Source organism: Pinus tabuliformis, chromosome Q (genome assembly GCF_031772625.1).
Source record: "Pinus tabuliformis cultivar Carrire ecotype Pingquan chromosome Q, CPIR1, whole genome shotgun sequence".
NCBI lineage: Eukaryota > Viridiplantae > Streptophyta > Pinopsida > Pinales > Pinaceae > Pinus > Pinus tabuliformis.
In genome coordinates, this window is record NC_142296.1 from 633,310,847 (window position 1) to 633,322,282 (window position 11,436).

The window sequence follows — 11,436 nt, forward strand, 5'->3', positions numbered from 1 at the left end:
ATTATGTAGTTGTAGATTTAATTTTCTTTAATGTAGTATATGGAATAATTTGTCTTGTTCTTAAGAGAATTGAGCTCACTTTAAAAGGATGAGAGAAACATTTTATTTCATATTAGATCTTATTTCATTTCATTGCTTAGATGTTTGATGTTTGAGGATTTGTTTGTGATTGATGAATGAGTTTTAAATTAGAATCTTATCAGCACATGAGAGAACAACCAAGAGTCTAAGTTAGGCTCTCTCTCTCTATTTGATTTGTATGATAATTGAAATTCATTCTTTTGCTTTTATGTTTCAAGTATCATATGAGGAGATACCAAGAGTCTAAGTTAGGCTCTCTCTCCATTGATTTATATGGTAACTGAAATTCATCCTTTTGCTTTCATGTTTCAAGTTATTTCATTTCTTATGCTTGTGAATGAATCTTAGTTTAGTTTGGAATAGTACATGAGAAGACAATCAAGAGACTAAGTTAGTCTCTCTCTACTTGAATCTGAACAACAATTAAGTTCATTCTCTTGTCTTCATTTCAAGTTTCTGGTTTTATGAATGATTTCTCTATGATACTGTAGGGAAGGACAACCAGGACCTCCTTAGTTAGGAGCCTCTTCCCTTGCATATTGTATTGAATCTTAAATAATTTAGTTAGACATAGAGTTAGTTGCCTACTCCTGCATATATTTTGCTCGCATCATCACAAGCTTACGAGTTTCCCTGGTCGATAATTTAATGCAGCAATTTAAGCCCAATAAATTGCCCAACATTTTGGCGCCGTTGCCGGGGATGGTGGTAAGGGATTAGGCATTAGAAATTTAATTTAGTACTAGTATTTCTCTTTAGACAAAATAACTTGTGAGACCTGGTGACAGCAGGATCTTCATAAGGGAGTTTAAGTTTGAGTTTTCTGATGTTTTAGTATTTAGCTAGTTTTAGATTTAGTCCTTTTTTTAAAAACCCCCCATTCACTAAAAAAAAAAAAACACAATAAAAACGATGAGTATAAGTTTGGAACAACTCGCTCAGATCCTAGCAAGTGTTAGGATCTCCTCTTCTTGCGAAGAAGAGATCTTGACAGTAGCCAAAAGCTTAACTACTCCTCTAGAAGAAAACAATGAATTAACATTTGAAGAATCATCCTGTATATCTAAGGATAAATAATTATTTGAACAGGAGAACGAGGAGGACAAAGAGAAGTTGCAGCATGATCTGAATGAGAATGGAAATCACACCTATGAAAGCCTTATCGGCAAGTGGTTTCGATGGTTTCAAACAAGTACGAGGAGATCTAGAATGATGATCAAGCATTTGGAGGAGAGTCAAGAGAATGAGGACTACTTTGAAGATTGGTTTCAAAAGGTGACTAGGCCACATCATTCATCCATTCTTCAACGAATCCTAACATTTAATCCAAATGTGAAATTGATCTCTCATATCCTTGCAGACATTCAGGTATATTTTTCAAATTTGGATGTGAGCATACTAGAGACTTTGATCCATAAATGGCTTCTTTGGAAATACTCCTACACTTGAAAATAAAATTAAAAATCTCTTTCTCAAAAGGGAGTAGGATAGAATAGGAAAATAAAACCAAGTGTGGAAAGTTTTTTTAGTTTTTGATTTTAAGATTTGATTTTATTTATTTCTTGGAATTTTGGTGGTGCAGTAAGAGCCACCTCATTCATTAACCATTGACAGGAAGCTACAATTAAAGGGATATTTGTGGGAAGGAAAACAAGTGGAGTCCAGAGCACTAAAATTTGAGGTTTGAGATCAATTCTTCTTACTATGTTTTCAAATTCACAATTTCAAATGTATAAAGAATTGACAAAGCTCCGAAGTATGCTCTCTTCCTGCGCCTTGTTGCGACCTGGAAGATCAGAAAAGGAAATTGAATAAGTTAGCCTTCAAATTTTACAATAAAATCATAGATCTAGATAAATAACTAAGAGATCTAAATTTACTATCCATTCTGAGAATGGGTTTAAATTTTGATCTCCAACTTAGATTTGTCTCAAAGTAACTAAATCATTTAAAAATAAATAAATAAATAAATCTATCTTAATTAGATTTTTCTAAAACACATAATAATATAAAAAAATGCAAAAAAAATTAAAAACAAATTAAAAAATAAAAACAAAACAAAAATTCATATATATTAAATAAAACAATAAAACACATAAAAAAAACACCAATTCATTCAAACCAACGAAAGTAGGTTGGAAACATTGAAATAAAACATGAATATATATAATTAAAAACCAAACATAAAATCACACAACACAACATTTTTAATTATATATATATTAAAAAAAAAAACATGAACATCGGATCAAACAATAAAGAACATAAAAAGGCCGAGAGTATTAAAATAAAATAAAATAAATAAAAAAAACACCATTTGTTGAACTGTTCAATGCATCAGCCTCTGCATGCAAGTTTATGATGTGTTGGGAATGCCGTGAATGGTATAGAAACACAGCCACAATGTGCATGAAGGTAAACCTATAATTAAACAGGAATTTGAATGATGAAAGCAGCCTGGAGCATAATAATGTCACGGTAGTGCGGGTTGGTTAGAAAAAGTACTAAGTTTTTGCAGGTTCGAGGAAGATAAACAAATGAGCACAAGCAAACGGTGTCTTTTAAAGACCCCATTTCAAGCATGAGGACATGCTTTCGGATAAGCCAAGGGGGAGAGTGTCATCATATCCATCACTTGCAAGCCTTTTAGATGCCAGTATCTTCATTGCATCCATGCTTCTTTAGTTAATAAACATTCACCTCATTTCCCTTTACATTCGCCATTATACTTCTACTCATTTTCGGTAAATAAAAACTTCATTGCATTCCCACTTCTCTAGTCAATAAAATTTCCATTCCATTTTCCTTTCCATATTTTCAAATAAAACCTTGATAAATTTTCCATTCTATTTTCCTTCACAGTCGTTTTCCTGTCTCTTTCACTAACCTGTAAGCCCATGAATAAAGTCATTCAGCTCCCTTACAAAGCTGAGTCACCCCATTTTCCTTTTCTTCCAAATAAACCCTGCTTCAATGCAAATTTTCCATCTATGGTCCTTCAAAATCATTATTTCATACTCGTGTTAGATGATGGAGGATTCCTTAAGGCCTCCCTTCTAACAAGTCTTGACCCATCGACCTCAGCACCTTATCTGGGATAAAGACTAGAGTCATTATCAGTACCTTGAGGCTTGTATGCCTTAATGACAGGCTCTCTCACCAGCAATCATGGGAATACACCAATGTCCCTTGATCGTTGGATCTTGCAAGTGGCTCGACATCAGCCCATCTATTCGCACTTCGCAAGATGTACTTAGGCACCTTGGCACTCATTGACATTAACGGTGAGTTTGTCTCGCATTGGTTAACGACATTCATCAATGGTCGGTAATCCAATGACTTCTTTCCATGTTCGACATCGACACATTTATTCACATGGAAAGATTTGTGCCATTGAGTGTTGAAGACTTGAAGACCCAAATTTTGTAGCAGATGAAGACGGTTTCCTTTCATTGTTTTTCAGTTTGTCATGACTTGAGGACAAGTCAATTGTAACTTCTATATTTTGTATACCTTCCAAGCCTTATACATTTTCAGCAGCATTTAGCAGCAGATCCCAAACATTCAGCAGAAGATCCAACATCAGATCTAGCAGCAGATGCAGCAACAATAAAAGATTCACTCTTTCGATTTCATCCACCATTTTCACAACCAAGTAAAGAAGACTATGAACAGCAGTTTTTGCAGCCACACGTGCACAACTCTCATCCATTTTTGGAAGGGTAAGTTAAGGTATGATATTTTCTAGCTTTTAACCATTAAATTCCTTGAAAAGTTAGAATAATAATTTTTGGAAAAACTTCACTTCCTTTCCCCTTCGAAACCATCTGTTTAAGGGGAAAGATACATTTACATACATTCTTTGTCACATTCATATATCACATTCTAAACCCCACTTACCTTCAAAATATATTCACTATTACATGAGCATACAAATGGCTTTGACAAAAGTATTTAAAAGATAATTGGATGCCAATACAATCATGGTTGTTACACAAGAACCAACCATGATGCATTCCTACAACAATACTCTGCAACAAAAATCACATTATCAATATGCAAAGATCATCCATGGAATGCAACAAACAAAATATGGTTGAAACACAAGAACCAACCAAGTTGCAGTTCATCAAAAACGCTTTGCAAAAGTTAAGTAAATGATATCATGCAGAGTTTAAGCCAAAGCTCAAATATCTAAAAGTAATGTAATAGATTGCATGAGGACATGCAATACCTTCAGTTTGGGGCAGATGTTGGGCCTCAAAATGGTCCCTATTTTCACTCCATTATTCACCAATATCTTCACATTTTACCTTCATATCACCTCCATTCCACCTCCACATCATTCCATTTACCTCATTATTGGGTTATAACTATGCTTTTCCAAAGTTTATTAATTCTTAACATTTTTAAGTGAATTTATGGCTAAACTTTAGAAAATAATATGCTTATACTTATACCTAACAATTAGAATGAGTTTGTTGACATGTGTAGGTACAAAGGAAGCTTCCAGGGCATCTTTATGTGGCCTTGAATGATCAAATTCGAATTTGATAAGATAAGCCTCATGGAGAAGATCATGGACCTCATGGAGAAAATCATGGAGGATAGGGTTATGTGTCTAGATGGTTGAGAAATGTATGGAACTAAAAGAGAGATTAGTGGATCATCATTATGAGTTTGTTATCTCATCCTATTGTATAAATAGGAGTACCTCCTCCATTCCAAGGGGAGGACTCTTAGAGCATGTATCCAAACTTATGATGGAATAGAATAAAGCTTCATTTTACATATATTTCCATTATGTAGTTTTAGATTTAATTTTCTTTAATGTAGTATATGGAATAATTTGTCTTGTTCTTAAGAGAATTGAGCTCACTCTAAAAGGATGAGAGAAACATTTTATTTCATATTAGATCTTATTTCATTTAATTGCTTAGATGTTTGATGTTTGAGGATTTGTTTGTGATTGATGAATGAGTTTTAAATTAGAATCTTATCAGCACATGAGAGAACAACCAAGAGTCTAAGTTAGGCTCTCTCTCTCTATTTGATTTGTATGATAATTGAAATTCATTCTTTTGCTTTTATGTTTCAAGTATCATATGAGGAGATACCAAGAGTCTAAGTTAGGCTCTATCTCCATTGATTTATATGGTAATTGAAATTCATCCTTTTGCTTTCATGTTTCAAGTTATTTCATTTCTTATGCTTGTGAATGAATCTTAGTTTAGTTTGGACTAGTACATGAGAAGACAATCAAGAGACTAAGTTAGTCTCTCTCTCTACTTGAATCTGAACAACAATTAAGTTCATTCTCTTGTCTTCATTTCAAGTTTCTGGTTTTATGAATGATTTCTCTATGATACTGTAGGGAAGGACAACCAGGACCTCCTTAGTTAGGAGCCTCTTCCCTTGCATATTGTATTGAATCTTAAATAATTTAGTTAGACATAGAGTTAGTTGCCTACTCCTGCATATATTTTGCTGGCATCATCACAAGCTTACGAGTTTCCCTGGTCGATAATTTAATGCAGCAATTTAAGCCCAATAAATTGCCCAACATATACTATACATACTTTCAAATTTTTAGATTGTGATACTTTCACACTGTTATGTTGGGCACGAGTGAAGAGGATCAAAAAGTTGGGTAGTTGTATTGAATTGAGGTTGGCTTACATGACGCATCACTGAATTCATCAAATCAAGGAGTTTGAAAATGGCATTGGATCACCTTTGTGCAAACCTTCATTCAAGCATATGATCATCTCTTCGCATTCACTCCATAATGAAAGCACTGAAGAAAATTGATGATGTCATTGAATATACTGTTGATCCCAATGTATTCTATGGGAATCTTAGGAGGTGTTTGGGAATGTTTTTTCTGTTGTTGTTGATTTGCGCTAAAGGGCATGGAATTATCAAATCATGAAGGGGAAAAGCTTTGCATATTGCCCAATAACAACCAAGCAAGTTGAAGGACCAATCCCTCCTAGCCTAGTCCCTTTACCTCTTTGCGTTATGTTTCCTTACCAACAAACTCCTGCGCTTTATTTTGATAGCCTTTGGCAGGGCATCACTAGTAGTAGAGTTTGTTTAATTCTCATGGAGCTTTCTCCCCTTAACACAAATGCATTTAGGTATATTTCCATATAATGAATTTTCATTTAGTATCTCGTGTTTAGTTTGGTCTCTAACTCTTTGAGTTTGTAGTCTGTTGGGTTGTTAGTGCATCTATCATATTTACTTTCCCTCCAAAGTGCATCCCTCAAGTCCAATATTTTCCGTAATTTTATTTCTCCTCGCACTTTCGTCCCAAGGGAGAAATGCAAGGGGTGGTCAAGGTCGTAGCCAAGGCCAGGGTTGTGTTTGTGGAAGAACTCAAGCTCAACATCAAACCACCCGAAATCGGGGTCGTAGAAATAACAATGATTTAATCTTGGAAGCAACTCGATCTTATCAGACTAATGCACACCCACAGGCTCATTAGATTATTTTGGGTTGGGAGAATGAATTTAAGGAACAGGCAATAGATAATGAACTGGAGCTAAATGAATGGTAGGATCTCATCCTTGACCCTGATACAGAAGGTCAATACACCCAGTTCCAGCAGACACTTTACCTTTTCTAGATGATGAAAAATATCTTGGCAAAATATTTAATGTCCACCTTTGCAGGAATTTTGGAGTTGGCAACAAAAATACTAGAAATCCACAAGGAATTCTAGCTCATTCAGTGCCATATTCAATAGCAAAACACCCATTTAAGTCGTATTGAGAATCATATTCCTTGCCTTCCACGAACTGAATAAGGACACAATATCCCTTTTATAAAGTAATAAGAAAAATAAATGGAAATTATTTTTTATTATTAAATTGATAATTAATTGAGTTTGTCTTGAATAATTGGAAAAAAAAATTTCATAATGACTTGGAACCTTGTTATTAAATCTAAACATAAACATTCTCAATATACGTGATAAAATTTCTACGGTTTTGAATTATAAATCTATTTTTTCTGCACAACCAAAAGGTGCATCTTTCCTACATTAATGTTCATAATGATAAACTTTGTGACCTATTTAGCTGAAATTCTAAATTATTTCTCAAGCAACCTACTCCCAACAACTAATCTTACTTTGTTGATCATAATGTGATTATTTCTCATTAATTATCACTTCCCAGTTTTCTTTGGAGATTGAACAAATACAAATGAAATACAAGACCATAGCAATCTCAATTTTGGATTTGAACATTTAGAGCTCACTCTTTTTGTTTGTTTCTCACCAATTATTCCAAAGCAATAAAATTTCTATGCTGAAGTTTTAAATATGCCATAGCTTCCATGAGAGAAAATAGGTTTGTGTACTGAATTTGCCTATGGATTTTGAAAATTGAAGTTGCCTCCTCTTATCAGGCAACCTATTCATATGCTTTGTTGACCTCCAAGACAGTAATAATTCCATTAACTACTGATCACATAAATTTTGTTTCTCACCCCCATCATCTACCGCATTGTTAACGATTTTCAAAAAGTGATTCTCAAAAGAATCCTCAAGAGGCCCTCAAAATAGAATCTAAAGATCCTCCATGCACAAATATCAAGTTGACCTACATGAAGGGGCAAGTCAGCCTAAAGAGAGCAATTTATACCCCTCACAAGCCTATAAATGAGAAGGAACTCAACCTCATTGTGACTCACCAAAAGAAAGTTCAATCTTCTCAAGATAGAAGCTGGTAAAAGGATGAAAAGGAAGGAGAAGAACTAGATCTAAGTTTTTGGGCCTCTCTCTCTCTCTCTCGTGTTAGGGTTTCTACATTTAATGGGAAGAAGAATTTGTTGGGGAAGTCGAAGTTGCAGAAGAATTTGTTGGGTAATTCAAAGTTGCAGAAGGGTTTGCTGGGCATATCGAAATTGTAGAAGAATGTGTTGGGCAGGTCGAAGTTCCAAAAAAATCTGGTGGGCAAGTCGAAATTGCAGAAGTTGTTGGAATCAACTTCTTGTCATTTTCCTTGTTTCATATAGTTTCATAAAAATTCTACCCCGAGTTTCTGGCACTTTCTGTACTGTTACCCTACCCATTTATAGAAATTCATTGCTTAACATTTCCTATTTCTGATTTCCTTCAGTTCCTTGATTATTTTGATTTTGACTTATTTGGGGTATAGTGATGGGATTTTTAACTTTCACATTAATAGTAAACCCTTAAAAATAATCCAAATCCTATTACAATCCTTCATGCTAGTTTATCATTTGGTTTCTCATTATTTTTTTGCTAAGATGGAACACTTGAAGAAAGAAACTAACAATCAATTCCTTGGTGAGGAGCATACAATGATCTCTTTGATTTCGGTGGGAACAGGTGTCAAATAATACACAAACTCCTCAACATTTTTGCTATAAGATAAGTGTTGACAAATGTACAAGAATGTATCAAAATAACTAACAGCACAGTGAAAACCTCAAATTCGTTTACAACCCTTTAGAAACAAAATGTTGTTCAGAAATGCATCTGGATAACTAGCAACAGAAGGTAAAACATAATGTATTTTTGATAGCCCTCTAGATAACAAAAAGCTAAAACCTACCATCTTTTTGGCAACCCTTCAAAGTTTGGACCATACTTTTCCTACCATCCATTCATGTCTTGACAACGCTCTTAAGCCACTTTGGAAATGAAACAGAAGAAACCCCTACTAAAACTGAAAATAAAAACTTAATAAAAAATTTGCAAACTCTAGTTAAGGTCGTTTTATACTCGAAGGAAATTTTAGGATTTTTTCAAATAGTGTCATTTGAATTAGTAAAATGAGATAGGTTTCCTATAAGAAAGCATCCATTTTGCATGATGTTATGTAATTTTTTTCTTAAATCCCGCAAATTTTATTATTCTCTTAAAATAGCTCCCAAGGTTCTTTAAGAAAATCATTACCCTTGAAGTCGGTCCTCGAGGTTCTTTAAGAAAATTATTTACCCTAGCAAACCCCTAAGTTCAGGGGTTGGTTGCTAAGTTATTCAATCTAATTAAACTACCACTACAAAATGATAGTTAAGCGACCCTATCTACTCAACGTGGAAACTTATTCTTCATCATGGGGTTGCATATAGAATGACATTGTTATTTTTGAAGCTTAAAATAAACCAAAAAACTGCAAACCCTAAATTTAGCAGACCCTGATGATTTTAATGAGACCCCCGAAAAAAACACATGGAAAACCACAGTGTATTCCAGAATAGACTTTTTACTTAAAAAATAAGATTGAAGACCCAATACATTGTTCAATGACTAAAATGTATAGCCACGAATGGATGACTTAATACAACTTCATTAAAAATATTGGGTATGAAACCTTAAACTAAGAAGAAAACATGAAGATATGAACCTCGCGTCTAGAGAAATATTTTGGACCAGAAGGATAGTGAGCAGAGTGGAGCGCATGTCTCTGAACCTATCTCACTCCCTGTATTGATCGCTCTCCCTGCAATCCTCGTAACGTCTTCTATGAGGAGGGCTTCGGCTCCTCCTGGGGATGTCGCTTCTGCTGCGTCTTTGGTTTCCTCCCATTTCACCCCCTTTGGAACTATTTGATACGAATCAAATGTGAGAGAATCTATGAACAAGTATTTACACAGATAGCTTTGCTCTGTTGCTTGTTGTGGCTATCTAGCTGATGTGTCAAATTCTTTCTTGCAAGTATTGTGATAGTCCTTGGCTTCACAAATGGAGATAGGGAAAAGAAATGAGCGTGTGTGGGATAATAATGGCTTATCTCAATTCTTTAACTCACATTAAATTGATATAAATTAATATTATTCATAAATAATTTATAAATTAGGTAATTATTTATTATTAAATTGGGATTTTATATAAATCATTTATTAATGTTAATCTATAGTGATTTTTAATATAATTTTGTTATATAGAATTATTTGAATTATTATTGTATCAAGATTTTTGTTAATTTTTCTATTATTATAGTTTAATTCGCTTTAAACATGTTTAAAATATGCTTTCATTTTCATGTGTGGAGGTTATCTACTTGCATATTCAAAGAGTTGTTTTTATCTTTATATGTGGAGGTTATCTATTTGCATATTCAAAAGTTTTGATGTAGCTTTTGCCTAAAAAAATGACTATTGTGACTCTGATGGTGAGAAAGTAATCTATAAATAGAGTTAAGAGTTTTTAGAATAAATAGGAGATTCTTTCCCATTATCTATGACTAATCTTTGAGAGATTGGGTATACATTCCCTAATTATCACATAAACAAGAGTTTAATATTGCATTTAATGTTTTATCTCCATGGAGGTTCGCTAAAGAAAGGGAATACCTCCTCCTATGTGACTTTGATTATCTCTCGCTCTCAAAGAATTGCTAAACATTAAGAATTGAATCTTCATTACTTTAAAGATGTAGTCTTGTCGAATATACCAAAAACATAGTAGGATTCTTTCATTGTGGAGAAACCCAAGTACATGTTCGAGGGAAGTATTCCTCTATGGATGGTTAACAAGATGATCAATAACTACAATTAAATGCTTCAATCTATATATTTAATGATCTCTTGTCATCATCTAAAGAGTTCAAGAATAAAATAGATTCCAACCTAACTTCTAAGTATATAGTACGATTGTACTTTAGAGGTTCTATTACTGTAAAATTTGACAATTATGGAAATTGTGGCAAGGTCTTGGAGGAGGGAATGTCTTTTTGGAGCAAATCTAACCTCTTTTTAAAGGATAGTTTCTAAAATTGAATCTATCTTCAATGTTTGTTTCTTCAACCCCACTCTAGATTTGAATTTTGAATATCCCCCTACTTATTTTGGGATGAGACAATCTTTCAAAAGCCAACATAAATATATTGGGGATGTATAACAAGATACAAACCAATCAAGGAAGGTTATACACACATGTGCTAAAATTTGCATTCAAGTTGACTTGAGCAAGGGTATAGCAATGCATATTTAATTAAATATTCATGATTTTAACAACCCATCCATTTGATTACAATAATGATACTTTATGTGTATCCATGTGCAAGGAGAATATACTCGAAAAACACCTTCCCAACAACAAAATGATTATAAGAAAAATTGAAAAATAACAACTAATGGGTGGTAGGATTGAATGAAGAATCAAATATCTGAAATAATAGGTGTCCAAGTTTAGTCCCAATAAAATATTCTATGACACCCTCCAAGGAGTGTGTTATTAAGAGTGACACAAACATGATCATGGATTACATGCCAAAATCTTATGGGAAAAACAGGAAGCAACATGAATGAGATATTATGGATTTCAAAGAGAGTTCATTTTATTCAATCCAATGGAAGCAAGGCAGTTGGTGCTAC